The sequence below is a fragment of the Ammospiza nelsoni genome, chromosome 4 (genome assembly GCF_027579445.1).
Source record: "Ammospiza nelsoni isolate bAmmNel1 chromosome 4, bAmmNel1.pri, whole genome shotgun sequence".
Lineage (NCBI taxonomy): Eukaryota > Metazoa > Chordata > Aves > Passeriformes > Passerellidae > Ammospiza > Ammospiza nelsoni.
The window spans coordinates 76,518,851-76,542,279 of record NC_080636.1 but is presented as its reverse complement, the minus strand read 5'-3'; the positions used below and the strand labels follow the sequence as shown (position 1 = coordinate 76,542,279).

General features: G+C 42.4%; 2 long non-coding RNA genes across 4 annotated transcripts; both read right to left on the bottom strand.

The window, feature by feature from the left end:
- Positions 1–1,213: 1,213 nt before the first annotated feature.
- LOC132072474 (uncharacterized) lies at positions 1,214–5,524 on the bottom strand. 2 transcript variants are annotated; one of them, XR_009418323.1, is made up of 7 exons: positions 5,506–5,524; positions 4,588–4,652; positions 3,906–3,969; positions 3,139–3,214; positions 2,713–3,021; positions 2,255–2,372; positions 1,214–1,660 (listed from the first exon to the last, which is right to left on the bottom strand). It is a non-coding gene; the product is annotated as an uncharacterized LOC132072474 (long non-coding RNA). The 2 variants fall into 2 exon arrangements; XR_009418322.1 differs by lacking the exon at positions 5,506–5,524 and having other exon boundaries at positions 4,588–5,181.
- Positions 5,525–9,457: 3,933 nt separating this feature from the next.
- On the bottom strand, positions 9,458–14,375 carry LOC132072476 (uncharacterized). 2 transcript variants are annotated; one of them, XR_009418325.1, is made up of 7 exons: positions 14,174–14,375; positions 13,581–13,645; positions 12,896–12,959; positions 12,126–12,201; positions 11,700–12,008; positions 11,242–11,359; positions 9,458–9,722 (listed from the first exon to the last, which is right to left on the bottom strand). It is a non-coding gene; the product is annotated as an uncharacterized LOC132072476 (long non-coding RNA). The 2 variants fall into 2 exon arrangements; XR_009418326.1 differs by having other exon boundaries at positions 11,750–12,008.
- Positions 14,376–23,429: the final 9,054 nt, after the last annotated feature.

Genomic DNA, 23,429 nt, shown 5'->3' with positions numbered 1-23,429 from the left:
TTACAAATATCTTTCTATATTGACTGTATATTTCTATATTTAATTTTATACTTCTATAATACTTCCATTATTCCAAATAAAAACCCCGTCTCTAACCAAATAAATAAAAACCCCTTCTTTTAAAGGATACTGAAATATTTTTTATTTATACTTTGTATAATTATACATTCATATTTTAATTTATCGTTTCTTTGGATGTATTACATTAATAATGATATATTATATATATAAAAGTTTAAAATAGATTTAAATTATTATTTAAATTATGTATAATATCTACTGCTACAACTAATTTTTTCTGATATTTTAAATTTTTATATTTATCTGTATGTATTTATTATATATTTCTAAACTTAGATTTCTACCTTTATATTATTTGCATTTATAATTTTTACAATCAAAACACTGCCTATTGACCAATAAAGAAAACCCGCTTTATTTAAGTATTTTAAAAATATTTTCATGTTTATAATTTTCATATTTATATTTATAATTTGTTCAATATTACATGAGAACACACCTGCTCCTGCACCGCAGTGGGGCTCCTTCTCCTGGGGACCTTGGGGTGCCCCAACAGCATCAGAGCCCCGAGTCTTCACCCCCTTCTCCTCTATTTAGAAACTACACTGGAACTTTTTTCTGGAAATAAAGACATTACCTAAATCCTCTCCCCATGTGCTAGACAGATGGATATTCAGTTATTAGTTGGCTGGGCAGCAGTTTCTTAAATAGAATGATAAACAAGATGTGAACATTTCAGCTACAAGCAAATAGGCAAATCTGAACAAGGTACTGGTGGCCAACACCAACCACCGAAGTTATTTTGAAGCAATTTTTTAGACAATAAAATACTGATACCACAAAAATTAAGCAAAAAGCTAACTACTGGCTAAGAAAGAAGGAAAAATTAACTTTTGACAGCAACAACATTCCAACCACACAGGCTTTTTCCCGATGTCATACCTTATAACTACCTCACTTGGGAATTCTCATCATGTATCCCAAAAGGAATAAATACCTTAGAGCGTCCTAAAGCAAAAAGTAGCACACATGAGCTCCTCACACTCCCAGGAGGCCAGCACAGCGTGCACTGAGTCTGCAACAAATTCTGCTCACTGAGGGTCTGCAAACAAAGGTTCAACTGATGGACTGAACTGATTTTAAAGGGAGGTTTTCTAAGCACAGAAGCACAACAAAGAACAAGCAGAAACAATTCTTAAATAAATCTGCAAGTTTTATTTAGCATATATGCGACTGATTTCCACGCTGTGGATTCTGACTTGGATTCGTCTGTAGGTTCAGGAAGATGACAATGCACACTCTGCCCTCCCTGAGCCCCCCAAAGCAGCTGAGCGCTGCTCCGTGCGCTCAGATCATCAGGAGCTGGATTACACGTGCCTGCATGGACTGGAACTGCTCTGCTGCAGATTCAGGAGCTGATGGCAGAGAGGGGCTGGCCGAGGCGTCGTCCCAATTCCATTTCTGTGTGACGAGAAGCGGTTTGTTCCCAACGGGTGCAACAATCCCCAGCTCGCTTCCGTGGTGAGTACCGATGGCACGCAAATGGCAGCCCGAGGAAATCGTGTTCTGGGCTCTAAGTGGTCGGGACAGGGTCTGATGTTTTGTTTTGTAATTGTATGATGATCAGTACAACAGGGCTCTGATGGATGACATGGCAACACAGAATTAAAAACCCCTCGATAGGATTACATCGACTTCTAGGAAAAGACAAAAGCTTAGGACCCTTCTGAAATCTACTTTTAATCCAAAGCACGGGGCTTGTCAGCATGCTGCACCTTCCAGCTTTTCAAAGCAGCTTACCTCTGAAGACCAGGAAACACTGATTTCTACAGAAACAACGGGCAACCCCCAGGCTAACCTCAGCACTACTGTTTAATAGGGGACCTGCCAGCGTGCCAGTCCAGCTTCAAGTGTGCTTTACTTCAGTCTAACATCCCCTCAAAATTCTTCTCACATCTTCCAACCCTGAAATCTTATTTTCCCCTAAAGCTTCTCTCCATTAGCAATTTCCAAGTAACATGGTATTTTTACAACATTCAAAAATGTCATGCTGGACTGTGCTACAGAGTAATCTGCAAATACAAGCTTAGCAAAGTTTGAATTGCCTTGTCCAGAGAAAAAACCTACAAGTGAACACCTACACCTGCCTACAAAGAGCTAACAAGCCCCTGGCAGCTGCCAGCATCAAAGCACAGCGGATGTTTCTAATACAGGGTAAGGATAACAATATCACCTTCTGTTCTCTCCAGCTTCTTTTCCCTGCAGTCGTATTTTGCTTCTTATGATGTTTTTAGTCTCTGCATCTTCTTGGACAGCACCGAGCCCGACGACAAGGAGACGAGAGTCTTTCCCTGCCGGACGGAGAGAACCAGGAAAACAGTTAGAATAAGAACAGGGCAGTTTGAAATTCATACTTGCAACGAGAAGCAGCGCCTAACCAACAGAACAAAGGTAAACAAAGCATGATACCTCCCTGGGGACAGAAGACTTACAAACTCTCCAGGATTTACAATTCTAGCGACCAACCCCTTCAGGACAGCAGCCAAGTGTCCCATGGGGTGGTGCTGCACCAAAGAACCATCTGAGAGGTTCCAAAGAGTGAAATGCACAATATTTTGCAAAGACAAAAAATCTTGCAAAATAACAAAAATGCAATAGATGTAAACTACAGGGCAAGAGTACAAGTGTTACCTTTGGGAGCTGGAACCGTCCAGGTGAGCACCTGATAACTGGATCCTCACCAGAGTTTGAACCCTTCAGGACACAGAAGGGTTTTCCCCAGGAATTTCACAGACTGAGTTTGGATAGAAGCGCGCTCGCCGGATCCTCAGAAACGTCGCCCATTCTCCAGGTGTCTGGAGAGAACTGCAAATGGCTCTCACGTAGTTTGAGCTAGTTCTGTAAGGTCTCGGGGGAATTTCACCAGATGCAACCAAATTGGGCAACTCCCAGTGGGACAGAAGGAACCCAAAGCTTGGGTGAGCAGAGCCGCAGCAAATACTGAGGAAACAAACAAAACAGCATCAAAAATAATAAACCATCCTTCTTTTTTCTCTTGCTTTTGTTTTTTTCTTATTCATATCAGCACAGCAATTAAAGAGAAGGCGAAAAACTCACCATTACTGAACATTTCATCACCTGTAAGCTGAGCATCCTTAGCATAGAGGACTCCAAAGTTAAAATTCACCGATCCCTGGGAAATAAAACCAAATATCGTATGATAAACAGTCAAACAGCAGACATAAAAATTTGTTTCCTCTAAGGACTTTCAGGTACGTATGTATCTTTGCATTACACATGAGAACATACACTTTATACCATCACCTAATACATAATAATTTACCTTTAAATTTTGATAGTATAGCATGAATTTTTAACTTAAACTGGTGATCTATTATTATTAAGTTGGTGCCTAAAGTTATTTCTGCTGTCACGTTCAAAAAAACATCAATTTTTTTTAACTGTAATGAGCAATTGATTTCAAAGTCATCACAAGCCCACCAAAACACAAAGCTCTGTTCACTGGATGGCTCTGTGAGCTAGAAGTAGTTAGGCTTCTACTTCCCTCTTGTTCTTCCAGAACCAATAAATCCTGTCAACAAAACCAGGATCTATAGCCCACTGCTGTGAAAGATTCTACAAGGATGATGGTTGGATTTGTGTTTAGAAGTTTTCATTTGAAATGGCCAGTACAATGGATAAAGACAGTTCAAGTAGTATTACATTACTATTATTATTATTTCTATTATTATTTTTACTATTACTACTACTATTATTATCACCTGCTACTGGAAGAAACAAACCAGTAGTACCTATACTTAATTACTTTTACCTCCAGAAAATAATAAAGAAAAAGAACCAAACCAAAAAAAGTCACTTCCTACCTTTTATATCAAGGGATTAAAACTTTCTCTTGGGCTCTTCTCCAATTTATCAAGACTCACAGCACTGAAAGGCAAACAAAACAGTGCTTTATAGAAGGGCAAGTGCACGTTTCAAGGCTGAGCCACCAACTGATTGCAGTGACAGCAGTTACAACATGAATCGTTCCCAGAGCCTCTGTTCAATGGAACGTTCAGTGGAACTGCCATTTCTTTCCCAAAACACTAACTTCCAACACTTCCTAAACGTATTTGGTATTTTACAACAACAGAAGTTAGTGAGACTCTGTGTGGAGGTCAGGTTTAAATTTATTTCCTTCTAAAGCGCAGAGCTCTGTTCCATCACCCTTCACTTCGGCTCTACACTGAATCGTGGTGAGCATTTGAGGAGGGCTCAAGAACCAATTCTATTTCTCTCTTTTTCTAGCTCTCTCTATTCCTAAATAATTCCAGACAAGTCCAATGAAAAACGACAAGTTCAGCATCAAAGTCACACTTTTTCCCTTTGTCTGGTCAACAACAGGCTCTAAATCCACTTATTGCTGCCTTCAACGATTAGGACTTGCAAAACCATTTTTACATGTTTTACAGCTTTATCATAAAACCCACAGAACGCAAGCTCTCAATTACAGGAAAAGGTACACAGGCAAATATCTAAAGGGATCACTTATTAGTAAATACATACCTTGGTAGAGATCGCACTGAGAACCTTTCTGAGGGACTCTAAGGGACGCATGTTTTCTGAGCACCCTGGAAACAAGAAAAGCTAGGATATATTACAGGACATCCCCACTTTTTCTACATATTCAAATAGGATTTTTAATAAAAACTATTCAGTTACAAAAGAAGGAAGAAAACCAAGCTAATTTTACTCAGCTGTATTTACTGCCGATTTAGAGAAAAATGCCGGGCCGCGTCGGCCGCTGCGTCACAGGCCGCGCCGGCAGCAGGGCCTGCCGGGAGTTGGAGTCTCGGCCCGCCAGCCACTCATGTGCCGCGATAGCCGTTGCGTCACACGCCGCGCCGGCAGCAGGGCCTGCCGGGAGTTGTAGTCTCGGGCTGACAGCCACGGCTCCGTGCCCCGCCACCGGGAGCTGCAGTCCCTCCCTGGCATCAAACGGCTCCTTCGCCCCAGGGCGGGGAAGGACCCGAGGCAGCACCGCTCCTCCCGGATGCCCTCTCTTTTCCCCTCCAACTCTTTTTCTTTTTTTTAACTCTGTTTTTCACTCTTTTCCTTTTCCCTTTCCTTTCCTTTCCTTTCCTTTCCTTTCCTTTCCTTTCCTTTCCTTTCCTTTCCTTTCCTTTCCTTTCCTTTCCTTTCCTTTCCTTTCCTTTCCTTTCCTCTCCTCTCCTTTTTTCCATTTTTTTCCTTTTTTTTCTTTCCCTTTCCTTTTCTTGTATTTCTAATCTTGGTTTGCCTTTCTAGCTCTAGAATAAAAAAGCAGCAGTAGTAACTTACAGGCTACCTGGGAGTAAAAAAACCCCAAAACTAAAAAGATTTAAAGAAAACTATTTATTCCCTGGGAGCCTGAAATTTTCTACTGCTGCACATGACACAGAGCTTTTTATTCCTTCGCATATATAGTTGATATTTGATACTCACTTTATACACCGCCCGCTGCCGTCTGCACCGTTGCTCTGCAGGCAGAGCGCTGCGGCGTCGTTCGGTTCTGTTTAAATAAACTCGGCTAAATTAGGCTTGGTTCGGCTTAGGTCTAAAATCGTTTCGGTTCGGCTTTTCGTCTAAATTCGGCTTTTCCGGCTCTTCGGCTGAACTCGGCCCGGTTGGGCTAAAGTCGGTCATATTCGGCTCTTTGTCTAAATGCGGCCAATGTCGGCTACACTCGGCTACACTCGGCTCTTCGTCTCAAGTCGGCTGTGTTCGGCTACACTCGGCTCTTCGTCTCAAGTCGGCTGCGTTCGGCTACACTCGGCTCTTCGTCTCAAGTCGGCTGTGTTCGCCTACACTCGGCTCTTCGGCTCTTCGCAACTATTCGGCCCGGCTCGGCTCCCTCAGGGCGGGAAGGCGGACGTGACAGGACCCCGGCACAGAGACCCGTTTACCCACATGCCTGTCACAAACCCGCCGAAATACGCCCGCCCGCGGCGCCGCTGAGACCACAGCATGTGTCGGGTACACTTGAAACGCCACAGAAAATACCACCGGGGCCGCGCCGGGGTCGGTATTCCATGCAGGCAGTCCACTGACACCCACCCCGGTCCTCCACTTCCCCGCCCTTTTCGCCGCCCTGTTGAGAAGGTCAATTAAAAGTCCGCGACATCCGCCACGCGCCACTCCCAAGGTGGCGGCCTCTCGGTGCAGGGCTGCAGTACCGCGCTCTGCCCACAAGGCGGCAGCACTGCCGCCCGCCCCAGCCGGGGCCGCAGCGCGCCTCGGGGCTGCGGGCAGCGAAGGCGGCAAAAAACAACAGGGGCGACCCCCGCCGAAAACTGCTCTGAAATAAATGCCCCAAAACAACCGGGAAGAGGGAAAAAAAACTTCTGCCTCTAATCTAATAGGATAAAACAAAACAAAACCCCAACAATTTCTTAAAAAAAAAAAAAAAATTAAATCTTTTAAAAAAATTTTTTTTCATATTAATATTCACATTTCTATTTAATAATGTATATTGATGTACACTGTCCATTTATACATTTGTTTTTATGAATACATTTCTATTTCATATTGCATATATCCCTAAAACTTAAATTTATTTTTATATTTTTATACATATTTTTACATAGTAAGTATATATTTCTGTTAGGATTTTTACTTCTGTAACACTCACAGTACTCAAAATAAAACCCCTGCCTCTACCCCATACATGGCAAAAAAAAACCCCTTTCATTTCAACTGTATTTGAATTAAAAAAAAAAAAATTCAAATTTATATTTAAAATGTTTACTGATGTATGATCGATTTTGCATTCATATTTAGCGATTTATTTATAAATTTATATTCTATGTTACATGTGTTCCTATTACTTATATTTTTATATACTTTTACTCATATCTTTATATATTTATTATATCTTTCTGTGTTAGGATTTTTACATCTGTAACACTTACATTATTTAAAATAAAACCCCTGCCTCTACCCACATTAAAGCCAAAAAGAACCTCAGTCTTCTCAACTGTATTTAAATATTTTTTAAAATTCTATTTTCCAGGTTCATATTCACTTTTACATTTAAAATGTATACTAATGTATACTCTTATTTGTATTCTCCATTACATCTCTTCCTATTATTTATATTTACTTATATTTTGTGTTTATATATATATATTTCTATCTCGATTTAATATCTCAATATTAAGAAATATGTAACAATAATATCTACATTCATATTATTTAAAATGAAAACCCTGCCTCTAACCCAATAATAAAAAAGACCCCAACCCTTTCTTTTAAAAAATATTTAAATAGGTTTTATCCTTATGTCTGATTTTTATATTCGTATTTCTATTTATAATAATGTATATTAATGTCTATTGCTTACTTATACATTTATCTTTACCAATGTCAAGTTATAAATAAATTTACATTCTATACTACATCTGATGCGAGTAGTTATTTATATATTTTTATACATTGATTAAATATTTCTGCGTCAAGATTTTTACTTCTCTAACACTTATAATATTCAAAATCAAACCCCTGCCTCCACTTCAATAAAAGCCAAAACATTCCCTTTCTTTTAAACTATATTTACATATTTTTATATTTATATTCCCGTATAATGTTATTTATATTCTGTACTACAACTCTTCATATTACTTACATATATTTATATATACATTTATATTCATGCTTTAGCAATTTCTCTTTATATATTTATTATATATTTCTATCTTAAGATCCACATTTCTATATAACTTATATTATTTAAAATAAAACTCCTGCCTCTAACCAAATAAAAACCAACGACACCCCTTTATTTGAACCAAGTTTAAAATTTAGGAAGTAAATTTATTTTTCAAAATTAGAATGATATTTATATGGATATTTTTATTTATTTTATTCATAGATATTATATATATTAGAGAGAATACCTTCTAATAGAATCATAGATAAATATTTTCTGTATTATATATATATTTTTTACTTATATTTATTTAAATTAAATATGTATAGATATTTGTATTTCTATATATATTTGTATATCTGAATTTATATTTTATTTCTATCATTTATTTAAAAACCCCAGCCTATAACCTAATAAAACCCCCAATTTACTTTTACTCTATTTAAATATTTTTATTTTTACAATCTATATTTATATATCTTTGTATATATATATATACATAAAAAATAGACTATCATTTACCGATATGATAATATGTTCCAATTATATACCATGTATTATAGTTTTATGTATGTATCTGTTATCTATATTTATGTTTACCACTCTAATTTTAGATTTATTTTTAAATTCATATTTATTGCTATTTTCATCTCTATATTAAACCATACAAGTTCACTAACCCGACACACCGGAGCCACAACGATACCGTACCTTTGTCAGCGCCAGCACGCAGCACACGCCCGTCCCGTCGCAGCACATCAAAACAAAACCTATTTCTATCACTAACGGAACAAACATCCCACAACGTCATTGAACCCCAATAAAAACTCAAATAAACCTAACTGTAAATCAATTTTAAATCCCACTATAAAGTAGCCCAAAACCTCTGCACATGCTCATCATAAACTTCCTCCTAAACCAGTATCTCAAAAACCCCAAAAAAACTCAAATACACCTTGAAAATGACACAACTGCTAATAAAAACAAGCACCCATTAAAAATTAAATCAAACCAACTCACGAGACTCAAAACTGTACAACTGACCCTGAACATTACTAAAAAAAGTCCCCAATGCTCTACCTTTATGCTCATGCACAAATAACAACCTATCATCTATACAAGTTATTTGAAAAAATTAAAAAAAAAAATTAAAACCATGAAAATAAAAAATCTAAACTATTAAAATACTAAAAAATATCACTGCCTAAATTAAAAAACGTATTGCCTATAAAAACCCACCATATAAATGCCCCTGTCCCAAAAAATAAAAACAAAAAAAACTATCGAACCAGAAAGAAATCACAACTTAGGAACACCAAAACCAGAGCGTTCAAGAAGTCACACCACATCCCTTATCATACACCAACTACAAACAACAGAAAACAATACAAGGAATTCTTAAAAACCACCTTAAGACCACTACATTGAAAAACATTTCAAAAATTAAAAACTGCATCTAACAAAAGCCATCTAATAAATTCACACCCAAAACTCCAGCAGCCCAGCTGGCCCTACCAAAGCTCTATGTTTATGCATACAACAAACAAAACCAAAATCCCAGTAATACCCATCAGAAATCTATGAAAGAATCCTATTGAAATTAATCCTGCCTCAAATACAAACCAACCAATCCAGAAAGACAGCTTCACTCAGAAAACAATTTACACAGAGTTAATAATACCAAGAAATAAAACAACACACCATATACCACCAATGAATATCATAGTGAAGTAAAAAAAAAACACTACATTTTTTCCTTTTTGTTTTTTAAACTAACTTCTTTTATTAGCTAGAACAAAAGCTTTTGCCAGGTCTGTAACAACAACAACTTCTTTTTTTCCTTCTCCTTCTAAAATGTCCCTTCTCACTCCCAAATTCCTTTCAACTCCTGAGTTTACATCCAAGCAAAAAGCAAAATTCGTGCACTCGTGCGTCCGATGCTCCTGTCAGGTTCTCTGTTTCCCTCCACATCTTCTTACACTTTCAGTCCTCACGCTGTCCCGCCGTGATGAGTCTGACAGAAGAATTGGCACAAGTTAACAGAGCATTTCCCTCCCTCCCTGCCTCTGCTTTCCTCAGCGCATTTCAATCCATCCCAGGCCTGCAACGATGCCCGCTCACCCCAAAGCTCACAGCAAGCACGCAGCAGCTCAGGCTCGCTCGGCTCCGGGGCTCTGTGCCTTGGATAGCCGAGGAAACTTCTGATGAGCCTCCGTTCCAATAAACTGGAATGCAAACTCACCTCCATCTCAGAGCCTCAGTGACCTCGCCCAGCCCCTTCATGACTTGCAGGCACAAGGATGCAAAGCAGCTTTTTGTCTTTTCTCCGGAGTGCCAACGGGTCAAATATGTCGGCTTTGACATCACTGATTACCCTCTCTTTGAAGTCTCCCAAGGACACTTTTAAAGAAAAGACAGAAGACTGCTGGTACATCCATGTGGGATCAGGAGGAAAGCAGCAAGGATCCGAGGCCAGCGGCGCGGCCGGGCAGTGCCACGTCCCTGCCACCCTGTGACAAGGCACACGGCTGCAGAGCCCCAGAGCCTGCAGGCCCTGCAGCTGCCACACGGATGGACCTGGTTCCCTCCCCGGGTGCCCAGGGGGAAACCTGAGGGCAGGCGTCCTCCCCGAGGGTGCACCCGGAGCCCCGGGCAGGGATGGAGTTGCCGGCTGCTCTCTGGGGACGAGACCCTCCCTGCAGGCGACGCTGCCTCGTCCTCTCCCTCCCCGTGGGACAGGGACCTCCAGGCTCTGCGACCAGCCTCCTTCCGTCAGCGTCCCGGTGCTGTGTCACAGCCACAGGGGTCAATTCGTGGTGAGTACCGATGGCACGCAAATGGCAGCCCCAGGAAATCGTCTTCTGGGCTCTAAGTGGTTGGGACAGGGTCTGATTTTCTCTTTTGTATCTGTATGATGATTAGTACAACAGGGCTCTGATGGATGACGTGGCAACACAGATTTATATTAAAAACCCCTCGATAGGATTACATCGACTTCTAGGAAAAGACAAAAGCTTAGGACCCTTCCGAAATCTACTTTTAATCCAAAGCACGGGGCTTGTCAGCACGCTGCACCTTCCAGCTTTTCAAAGCAGCTTACCTCTGAAGACCAGCAAACACTGATTTCTACAGAAACAACGGGCAACCCCCAGGCTAACCTCAGCACTACTGTTTAATAGGGGACCTGCCAGCGTGCCAGTCCAGCTTCAAGTGTGCTTTACTTCAGTCTAACATCCCCACAAAATTCTTCTCACATCTTCCAACCCTGAAATCTTATTTTCCCCTAAAGCTTCTCTTCATTAGCAATTTCCAAGTAACATGGTATTTTTACAACATTCAAAAATGTCATGCTGGACTGTGCTACAGAGTAATCTGCAAATACAAGCTTAGCAAAGTTTGAATTGCCTTGTCCAGAGAAAAAACCTACAAGTGAACACCTACACCTGCCTACAAAGAGCTAACAAGCCCCTGGCAGCTGCCAGCATCAAAGCACAGCGGATGTTTCTAATACAGGGTAAGGATAACAATATCACCTCCTGTTCTCTCCAGCTTCTTTTCCCTGCAGTCGTATTTTGCTTCTTATGATTTTTTTAGTCTCTGCATCTTCTTGGACAGCACCGAGCCCGACGACAAGGAGACGAGAGTCTTTCCCTGCCGTGCGGAGAGAACCAGGAAAACACTTAAAGTAAGAACAGGGCAGTTTGAAATTCATACTTGCAACGAGAAGCAGCGCCTAACCAACAGAACAAAAGTAAACAAAGCATGATACCTGCCTGGGGACAGAAGACATATAAACTCTCCAGGATTTACAATTCCAGCGACCAACCCCTTCAGGACAGCAGCCAAGTGTCCCATGGGGTGGTGCTGCACCAAAGAACCATCTGAGAGGTTCCAAAGAGTGAAATGCACAATATTTTGCAAAGACAAAAAATCTTGCAAAATAACAAAAATACAATAGATGTAAACTACAGGGCAAGAGTACAAGTGTTACCTTTGGGAGCTGGAACCATCCAGGTGAGCACCTGATAACTGCATCCTCACCAGAGTTTGAGCCCTTCAGGACACAGAAGGGTTTTCCCCAGGAATTTCACAGACTGAGTTTTGACAGAAGCGCGCTCGCCAGATCCTCAGAAACGTCGCCCATTCTCCAGGTGTCTGGAGAGAACTGCAAATGGCTCTCACGCAGTTTGAGCTAGTTCTGTAAGGTCTCGGGGGAATTTCACCAGATGCAACCAAATTGGGCAACTCCCAGTGGGACAGAAGGAACCCAAAGCTTGGGTTCGCAGAGCTGCAGCAAATACTGAGGAAACAAACAAAACAGCATCAAAAATAATAAACCATCCTTCTTTTTTCTCTTGCTTTTGTTTTTTTCTTATTCAGATCAGCACAGCAATTAAAGAGAAGGTGAAAAACTCACCATTACTGAACATTTCATCACCTGTAAGCTGAGCATCCTTAGCAGAGAGGACTCCAAAGTTAAAATTCACCCATCCCTGGGAAAGAAAACCAAATATCGTATGATAAACAGTCAAACAGCAGACATAAAAATTTGTTTCCTCTAAGGACTTTCAGGTACGTATGTATCTTTGCATTACACATGAGAACATACACTTTATACCATCACCTAATACATAATAATTTACCTTTAAATTTTGATAGTATAGCATGAATTTTTTACTTAAATTGGTGATCTATTATGATTCAGTTGGTGCCTAAAAGTATTTCTGCTGTCACGTTCAAAAAAACATGAATTTTTTTTTTACTGTAAGGAGCAATTGATTTCAAAGTCATCACAAGCCCATCAAAACACAAAGCTCTGTTCACTGGACGGGTCTGTGAGCTAGAAGTAGTTAGGCTTCTACTTCCCTCTTGTTCTTCCAGAACCAATAAATCCTGTCAACAAAACCAGGATCTTTAGCCCACTGCTGTGAAAGATTCTACAAGGATGATGGCTTGATTTGTGTTTAGAAGTTTTGATTTGAAATGGCCAGACCAATGGATAAAGACAGTGTAAGTAGTATTACACATTACTATTATTATTATGTCTATTATTATTTTTACTAGTACTACTACTATTATTATCACCTGCTACTGGAAGAAACAAACCAGTAGTACCTATACTTAATTACTTTTACCTCCAGAAAATAATAAAGAAAAAGAACCAAACCAAAAAAAGTCACTTCCTACCTTTTATATCAAGGGATTAAAACTTTCTCTTGGGCTCTTCTCCAATTTATCAAGACTCACAGCACTGAAAGGCAAACAAAACAGTGCTTTATAGAAGGCCAAGTGCACATTGCAAGGCTGAGCCACCAACTGATTGCAGTGACAGCAGTTACAACATGAATCGTTCCCAGAGCCTCTGTTCCATGGAATGTTCTGTGGAACTGCCATTTCTTTCCCAAAATACTAACTTCCAACACTTCCTAAACGTATTTGGTATTTTAAAACCACAGAAGTTAGTGAGACTCTGTGTGGAGGTCAGGTTTAAATTTATTTCCTTCTAAAGCACAGAGCTCTGTTCCATCACCCTTCCCTTCGGCTCTACGCTGCATCATGGTGAGCATTTGAGGAGGGCTCAAGAACCAATTCTATTTCTCTCTTTTTCTAGCTCTCTCTATTCTTAAATCATTCCAGACAAGTCCAATGAAAAATGACAAGTTCAGCATCCAAGTCACACTTTTTCCCTTTGTCTGCTCAAGAACAGGCTCTAAATCCACTTCTTGCTGCCTTCAACGATTAAGACTTGCAAAACCATTTTTACATGTTTTACAGCTTTATCATAAAACCCACAGAACGCAAGCTCTCAATTACAGGAAAAGGTAATTCACAGGCAAATATCTAAAGGGATCACTTACTTGGAAATACATACCTTGATAGAGATCGCACTGAGAACGTTTCTGTGGGACTCTAAGGGAGACATATTTTCTGGGTACCCTGGAAACAAGAAAAGCTAGAATATATTACAGGACATCCCCACTTTTTCTACATATTCAAATAGGATTTTTAATAAAAACAATTCAGTTAATAAAAGAAGGAAGAAAACCAAGGTGATTTTACTCAGCTATATTTACTCCCGATTTAGAGCAAAAGAAAAGTCACGGGTGCTGCAAAGAAAAAAAAAGTGAACCATAAACGCCTACAGTAGAATTTGAAAACAAGTGCTTGGATAAAAGAATCTTATGGAACGTGAAGTAGAAAAAAGTGAAACCACTATCAGACCTGCCACTTTTCTCACCATTGTACAAGAACATCCTAAAAGCAGTATAAAGTCACTGCCTAAAACCGGTCATGGGATGTAACCAAGAACAATTTAGGCATTTGCTAATCTAGACAGAAACCTTCTCTGGATGCTAGTGTCAAATCACAAGTTTTGTCTTTCAGAAGCTCGACAATGCTGGAAAGCATTTTCCCTGGGGCTCGGGAGGGCAGGGGCGGAAGCGGGGGTGAGTTTGCAGCTCGCACCTGGGCCATCCGAAGGGTACAGCCCGCCGGCTCCCCGCGCTGGGCATTCTCCCGGCCATCTCGGGCTTTACCGCTCAGCGCCGCTCCGTCCGTTTCCACGGCGGAAAGAGCCACGAGCACTAACGCGGGCAGCAGCCCCGTCACGCCGCCGATGTCGCAGCGCTCCCTGCTCGCAACGCCCGACACGCGGCGGAGCCGCCTCCGCCCGCAGCACCGGCAGCAGCCCGAGGGAGACGGCTGCGGCTCGGGGGCTCCTCCGGCGCCTCCGCCAGCCCGAGGGCGGCCGCCCCACCGGGACCGCGGCAGCGCCCGGCGCCGCTCGCCCGCGGCGGCTCCTGCAGCTCCCGGCCCGCGGCAGCAAAGCACCGCCTCGCCCTCCGCCATCGGCGGGCGGCAGCGCCCCCGCCCCCGGCACCGCTGAGTGAGGCCGACGAACCGGGCGGACGCTCCTTCCGCGCTCCTCAGCTCCACGCGGGCGCCCACACGGAGCCTTCGCCCCTCCAGCGTCGCCGTCCCGCGCGGGAGAGGCGCCGCCAGCTGCCCGCGCACAGCCCCGCGCGGCCGCCTGGCACGCCAACCACTCATGGGCCGCGTCAGCCGTTGCGTCACACGCCGCGCCGGCAGCACGGCCTGCCGGGAGTTGTAGTCTCGGGCTGACAGCCACGGCGCCGTCCCGCGCCACCGGGAGCTGCAGTCCCTCCCGGGCATCAAACGGCTCCTTCGCCCCAGGGCGGGGAAGGACCCGAGGCAGCACCGCTCCTTCCGAATGCCCTCTCTTTTTCTCTCCAGCTCTTTTTTCTTTTTTCACTCTGGTTTTCAACCCTTCCCTTCCCTCTTGCTCTCCTGCTTCCTTTCCTTTCCTTTCCTTTCCTTTCCTTTCCTTTCCCTTTCCCTTTCCCTTTCCCTTTCCCTTTCCCTTTCCCTTTCCCTTTCTTGTATTTCTGATCTTGGTTTATCTTTCTAGCTTTAGAATACAACAGCAGCAGTAGAAACTGTCAGGATACCTGGGAGTAAAAAAAAAACTCCATAACGAAAATGATTTAAAGAAAACTATTTATTCCCTGGGAGCCTGAAATTTTCTACTGCTGCACGTGACATAGAGCTTTTAATCCCTTCTTATAGATAGTTATTTGATACTTACTTTATACAGCGCCCCCTGCCGTCTGTCCCGGCGCACTGCAGCCCCAGCGCTCCCTGTCGTCTGTCCCGGCGCACTGCAGGCACAGCGCCTCCTGCCGTCTGCACCGGCGCACTGCAGGCAGAGCGCTGCGGCGGCGTTCGGTTCTGTTGAATGAAACTCGGCTGAATTCGGCTCGGTTCGGCTCTTGGTCTAAACTCGTTTCAGTTCGGCTCTTCGGCCGAACTCGGCACGATTGGGCTAAACTCGGTCATATTCGGCACATTGTCTAAATGCGGCCAGTGTCGGCTACACTCGGCTATCATCGGCTCTTGGTGTAAACTCGGCTGTTTTGGCCACACTCGGCTCTTCGGTTCAAGTCGGCTGTTTTCGGCTCCTCTGGGCTCCTCGGGGAAACTCGGCTCTTTTCGGCCACACTCGGCTCTTCGGTAAAAGTCGGCTATTTCCGGCCACACTCGGCTCTTCGGTGAAACTCGGCTGTTTCCGGCCACACTCGGCTCTTCGGCTCTTCGCAACTATTCGGCCCGGCTCGGCTCCCTCAGGGCGGGAAAGCGGCCGTGACAGGACCCCGGCACAGAGACCCGTTTACCCACATGCCTGTCACAAACCCGCCAAAATACGCTCGCCCGCGGCGCCGCTGAGACCACGGCGCCTTTCGGCTACATCTAAAACGCCACAAAAAATCCCACTGGGGCCGCGCCGGCTTCGGTCTTACACGCAGGCAGCCCTGAAGACGGACTGGGGCCTTCAATTTACGCGCCATTTCTGCCCCCATCTCGAGAAGGTCAACCAAAAGTCCGCGACACCCGCGACTCGCCACTCCCAACGTGGCGGCCTCTCGGCGCAGGGCTGCAGTACCGCGCTCTGCCCACAAGGCGGCAGCACTGCCGCCCGCCCCAGCCGGGGGCGCAGCGCGCCTCGGGGCTGCGGGCAGCGAAGGCGGCAAAAAACAACAGGGGCGACCCCCGACAAAAACTGCTCGGAAATAAATGCCAAAAACCCGCCGCTTACCCGACATGACCCAAACAAGCCCCGTTGTTTTAAATTAGATTTAAATACATTTGATATTTCTATTTTTCGTATTTATATTCACATGCATATTTATAGTGGACATGGATGCAGTATGTCATTTATACACTATATTATGTCTATTCCTTATACTATATTATGTCTATTCCTACTAATAATATTTATTTATCTTTTGTGGTTTTATAAATATCTTTATGTATTGATTCTATATTTATATTTTAAAAATTCTATTTCTATAACACTTTTATTATTTAAAATTAAAATCCCTTTCTAACTCAATACATACAAAAAAACCTTTCTTTTACACTATATTGAAATATTTTTATAGTTATAGCTTGCATGACTATATTCAAATTTATATTTATAGTTTATATTGATGCATTACATTAATAACTATATATAATATGCACCTTATTCAAAACTATACGGGAATTATTTTTTAAATTATTTACCATATCTACTGCTACAACTTTTTTCCCTTATATTTCTAATTTTTTTATAAATCTTTAATGTGTTTACTATTTATTTCTATACTTATATTTCTGCCTTTATATTATTTGTATTTGCAATTTTTATACTAAAACCCCTGCTTTGGCAAAGAAAAAGCAAAACCATTCATTATTTTAAACTACCTAAATTTTTTAAAATATTTATATTTATCATAATATACAACAAATGATAGATATATATAGATAGATAGATCACTTCCGTATTTATATCTATTTTATATCGATTTCCTATAATATTTTTAATCAGATATATACAGTATTACTTGTATTATATAATGTATCAATTTATGTTATTTTACATTTACAATTTATTATTAAATTTTTTATATATCTGCATATAGTTGCAATACATTTATATTATTGTATTTTTGTTTGGGTCGTATTTACATTTATGTTCTCTATTCATATATCTATAAACATACACAATACTCTATTAAAATTAGAATAACTTATTGAAACATATAATGACTTAAGTTACATGTTAAATTTTAAAATTGATCGAATATATAAAAATAAAATTGGCTCATTCCCATTGCTACACATCTATTTCTTTTGTTTCAATAGAGTTAGAGTCATGATTGTATATTTAAAATCCAATTCCTAAATGAAATGACAGAACAAACAGCACCAAATTCCCACCAATATCTTCCAAAAACATCAAGGAATCTCCAACAGCCAAACAAGTGTCAGCGAAAAAACAAAGAACACTCTTTACAATAACAATTCTCATCACGACAGAAAAATGGAACCAAAATAAAACAAAATCCTATAGAAACACACAGAGCAAATTACAAAAAGTACTTAAAAAAAGTCAAACCAATCTACTAAACTCAAGACAGTGCCACTCATCCTCAACGTTACTAAAAAAAAAAAAAAAAAACCACAAAATTCTACAAAATTCTACCTCTACACTAACTCAAAGAATAAATCCTCTGTAAAAATAACGTTAAAACCTGAACTAATTAAAAAAACGGAAAAACATCTCAACCACTAAAAACTAAGAAATTAACTACCCAAATAAAGAAATACTTTAAAAACCCACCATATAAATACCCATGTTCCCAAAAAAAACCCTGATAAACAATACTCAAATACATTAAAAGACAACAACAACAACAAAAGAAAATAAAGAAACCAACAACAAGAATAATACCAAAAAACAGATAAACTTAAATCTGCAACAAAAAAATTATTCCCAACTGAATAAACCCATAGTGCCTCAAGCGATCAAAATAAAAATACCACCTAGAGACAAACACAAAGACTAAAGACATACGTAACCATAAACCATGTCCCCCAAATTACCCGTAACCATAAAACATACACTACAAGCGAACAAACCAAACACATAAAAGCCCTGGAAGACGATAAACACACATGCAATTACCGAGATTAAAAACCCGCGGCTATGAACGACACGACGCTACCCCAAGCCCCCCAAAACAAACACTACACACTCACGCTAATAAAAGCCGCCGCAACAGAATTAAAATGCGAACCGCTGCTTCGCGCTACGACCCGTAAAAACCATTGCGCGCCCTTCTAAACATAATACCCAGGGAAAAAAAAAAAAATCCGACTACAAAACCCAATCCAAAACAAACCTTTACCAGCCCTACCGGCACCGAGAACCGTGCCGCTCGGGAAGAACACCGCATCCCTTAGCGTACGCCCGCTGCAAACCGAACCCAGCCACGCAATCAACGCCTCCAAAGCGCCTCCGAGCCGCGGCACCGCCGAGCTTTGAGCGGCCGAACCCCGCGCTCGCTGCCGGCCCCGGACGGAGCGCGGCTCCCGGCAGGGAAGCGGCTCCTGCGGCGGCTGCTCCGGCACGCGGGGCCGGCGCCGTCCCGGGGAGCCCCGCCCGCTGCCCCTGCCCGGCGGGGCCGGCACCGGGCCCGGCGCTCCCGGCGGCGCCCCGGCCCCGCGCCCGGAGCGGACGGAGCGGCCGGCACCGCCCGGGCCGGCGCAGCAGCGCCCGCGCCGCCTCCGCCGCCCTCGGCCGGCCCGGCCCGGCTCCCCTCGGCTCGCACCGGCGCGGCTCCGCCACCGCCGCCCTCGGCCGGCCCGGCCGCGCCGAATCCCCCGTGCGCCCCGGCAGCCGCCCGGGCCGTGCCGGCAGCGCTCCCGAGCGGGAACGTTCCGGGCCGGGCCGCGGGCACGACGAGCGCCCTCCGATGCAGCGGCACAGCCCCATTGCAGCCCTGCAAACGCTGCCGGAGCTGCGGCTCCCCGCAACGCAACCCCGAAACCGACGCCGCTGACGAGGCGCCCCTCACTCCAACAAGGGCAAAGAAATGTGTTCTCCCCTCCAATTTCACCCCCTACGACAGCAGAAAAGAAGGGGCGCTCCTCAAATGAAAGCCTTCGACTGATGGCAAAGGGCGATTTCGACCTCCATTCAAACCCTTCAAAAGGAGGGACACAAGGGCTGCCCCCTCCATTTAAACCCGAGGGTGATGAAAATGTGGTGGCTGCCTTCAAATCAAACCCAGAATACCACAAAAATACTTTTCCCATTCCCCTTAGAAGAGAACGCAGGGATTCCCTGTCACCCCAGGGATACCCCTAACAGCCTGGAAAAGGCAGCTTTTCCCGCAATCAACACCCTTAAAACCACAAGTCAAGAGGGATCCCCTCAGTTCAAACGCAGACAAAAAGAGAAGAGGAGCTGCTTCCTTCTCCTTAATCCCTTTTGTCTTCATAAGCTCCATTTTTGTTCCTGGGGATCCGGGGAGGGACTGGCAAGATGAAATTGCAAAGGGGAAGGAGAAAATTCCCCGCTCCAAACCCACACGGGCTCACCTGTTCGGCTGCTGCTCCCCGGCACAAAGATTCGTCCCTCGGCGCCTCCTTTAAGCGATGCTCCGCGGATCCAGGCGCGGATCCAGGTGTCCCCCCGACCCTGTGAGAAGCTCCCGCAGCCCTTCCACGAGACAGCGCCGGCAGCGCCCCATAAACCCCTCCACTGAGCAGCTCCGTGCAAAAGGGAGCCGAGGCAAAGCCTCCCCCTAAAGCAGCCTGGCCCCGGCAGGAGCCGGCCCCTCCTCATCCTCGCACTCACACCTGGGCTGCTCCGAGCCCCCATCATATATTTTTCATATTTATATTCGCATTTATATTTAGAATTTATATTACTGTATAATAAAAATTATATTATATATTGCATCTCTTCATGTTACTTACATAGATTTCTATTTCTATTTCTATTCATAGTTTGGCATTATATCTTTTTATCTCTATATATTTATTATATATTTCTGTATGTCGATTTACATTTCTATAGTACTTATATTATTTAAAATAAAACCCCTGCCTCTAACGAAATAAAAAGCAAAGACACCCCTTTATTTAAAACACATTTAAAATTTTAAAAATAATTTTGTTTGTCATAATTCTATTCACATCTAGATTTGTAATTTTCATTTGTTATATTTGTAGATATTATATATATTGGAGAGAATACCTTTTTATAGAATAATAGATATATTCTTTTGACACAATATATTTCTTTTACTTATATTTACATATATTAAATATTTATTGATATCGACATATATATGATATATTTGGATTTCTATTTCTATATTTTTTATTAAATCTCCAGCCTATACCCCAATAAAAGCCAAACAATCCCCAATGTATTTAAAGTATATTTAAACATAAATCCTGTCACAGCTGCATTGCACAGCAGTGCCCCAATCTAATCTGACACTTGTTCATCTCCTGGACCTGAATCTGAACCCGCTCACCTTGATCGCACCTGGCAGAACCATTTTCGTACCTTTTTCTGGCATTTCTTGTTTTTGGTTTTTTTTTTTTTTTTTTCCTTGAGTTTTTGTGGCCTTTATTGCCTCTCTTTCTTGCCTTGTTTCTTGGGGCTTTTACTCCCTTTTTCCTTGATTTTTTTCTGGCATTTGTTGGGGTTTTTTCTTCGTTTCTTCTTGCCCATCTTGGTGTTTTTTCTGGTTTTATCTTGCCCCCATGGGTTTTTTTTCTGTTTTTCTGGATTTTTCTTTGCCATTTTGTTTTGTTTCTTTTTTTTTTTTTTTCCTTGGATTTTTTCTTCCCCATCTTGGTTTTTTGTTCTGATTTTATTTCTTGCCCATCTTGGGGTTTTTCCCTGGTCTGTTTTCAGGGATTTTTCTTGCCCATTTTGGGTTCTTTTCTGTTTTTTTTTTTCTGGGTTTTTCTTAGGGTTTTTTTCCGGTTGTTTTTCTGGGATTTTTCTCGCCCATCTTGGGGTTCTATTCTGGGCTTTTTCTTGCCCATCTTGGGGTTTTCTTCTGCGTTTTTTTCTTGCCCATCTTGTTGTTGTTGTTGTTGTTTGGGGTTTTTTGTTTGTTTGGTTTTGGTTTTTTTTTTTCCTTTTTTTTTTTTTTCCTGAGGTATTTCTGGGATTTTTCTTGCCCATCTTGGGTTTTTTTTTTGGGGGGGGGGCGGTTTTCTCGCCCATCTCGAGGTTTTTTTCTGTGGGTTTGTTTTTTGTTGTTGGTTTTTTTTTTTTTCTTTCTTTTCTTTTCTTTTTCTTTTTTTTCCCCCTAAGTTTCTCCTTCCCCTCCTGGTTTTTTTTTTTTTTTTTTTTTTTTTATGTCTTCCTTCCTTCCTCCCTTCCTGTCCTTCCTTCTTTCTTCCTTTCAGTTCCTTTCCTTATTTTCTTTTTTTCTTTTTCTTCCTTTCTTTCCCTGTATTTCTAATCTAATCTTGGTTTTCCTTTCTAGCTTTAGAATAAAAAAGCAGCAGTAGTAACTTTCAGGCTACCTGGGAGTAAAAAAACTCCAAAACGAAAATGATTGAAAGAAAACTATTTATTCCCTGGGAGCCTGAAATTTTCTACTGCTGCACGTGACACAGAGCTTTTTATTCCTTCTTATAGATAGTAGATATTTGATACTCACTTCATACACCGCCCCCTGCCGTCTGCACCGGCGCACTGCGGGCAGAGCGCTGCGGCGTCGTTCGGTTCTGTTTAAATAAACTCGGCTAAATTAGGCTTGGTTCGGCTTAGGTCTAAAATCGTTTCGGTTCGGCTTTTCGTCTAAATTCGGCTTTTCCGGCTCTTCGGCTGAACTCGGCCCGGTTGGGCTAAAGTCGGTCATATTCGGCTCTTTGTCTAAATGCGGCCAATGTCGGCTACAGTCGGCTATCGGTTACACTCGGCTATCATCGGCTCTTCGTCTCAAGTCGGCTGTGTTCAGCTACACTCGGCTCTTCGTCTCAAGTCGGCTGTGTTCGCCTACACTCGGCTCTTCGTCTCAAGTCGGCTGTGTTCGCCTACACTCGGCTCTTCGTCTCAAGTCGGCTGTGTTCGCCTACACTCGGCTCTTCGACTCTTCGGAACTATTCGGCCCGGCTCGGCTCCCTCAGGGCGGGAAGGCGGACGTGACAGGACCCCGGCACAGCGAGGCGTTTAACCCACATGCCTGTCACAAACCCGCCGAAATACGCCCGCCCGCGGCGCCGCTGAGACCACAGCATGTGTCGGGTACACTTGAAACGCCACAGAAAATACCACCGGGGCCGCGCCGGGGTCGGTATTCCATGCAGGCAGTCCACTGACACCCACCCCGGTCCTCCACTTCCCCGCCCTTTTCGCCGCCCTGTTGAGAAGGTCAATTAAAAGTCCGCGACACCCGCGACGCGCCACTCCCAAGGTGGCGGCCTCTCGGCGCAGGGCTGCAGTACCGCGCTCCGCCCACAAGGCGGCAGCACTGCCGCCCGCCCCAGCCGGGGCCGCAGCGCGCCTCGGGGCTGCGGGCAGCGAAGGCGGCAAAAAACAACAGGGGCGACCCCCGCCGAAAACTGCTCTGAAATAAATGCCCCAAAACAACCGGGAAGAGGAAAAAAAACCTTCTGCCTCTAGTCTAATAGGATAAAACAAAACAAAACCCCAACAATTTCTTTAAAAAAAAAATAATTAAATCTTTAAAAAAAATTTTTTTTTCATATTAATATTCACATTTCTATTTAATAATGTATATTGATGTACACTGTCCATTTATACATTTGTTTTTGTGAATACATTTCTATTCCATATTGCATATATCCCTAAAACTTAAATTTATTTTTATATTTTTATACATATTTTTACATAGTAAGTATATATTTCTGTTAGGATTTTTACTTCTGTAACACTCACAGTACTCAAAATAAAACCCCTGCCTCTACCCCATACATGGCAAAAAAAAAACCCCTTTCATTTCAACTGTATTTAAATTAAAAAAAAATTTCAAATTTATATTTAAAATGTTTACTGATGTATGATCGATTTTGCATTCATATTTAGCGATTTATTTATAAATTTATATTCTATGTTACATGTGTTCCTATTACTTCTATCTTTATATACTTTTACTCATATCTTTATATATTTATTATATCTTTCTGTGTTAGGATTTTTACATCTGTAACACTTACATTATTTAAAATAAAACCCCTGCCTCTACCCACATTAAAGCCAAAAAGAACCTCAGTCTTCTCAACTGTATTTAAATATTTTTTAAAATTCTATTTTCCAGGTTCATATTCACTTTTACATTTAAAATGTATACTAATGTATACTCTTATTTGTATTCTCCAT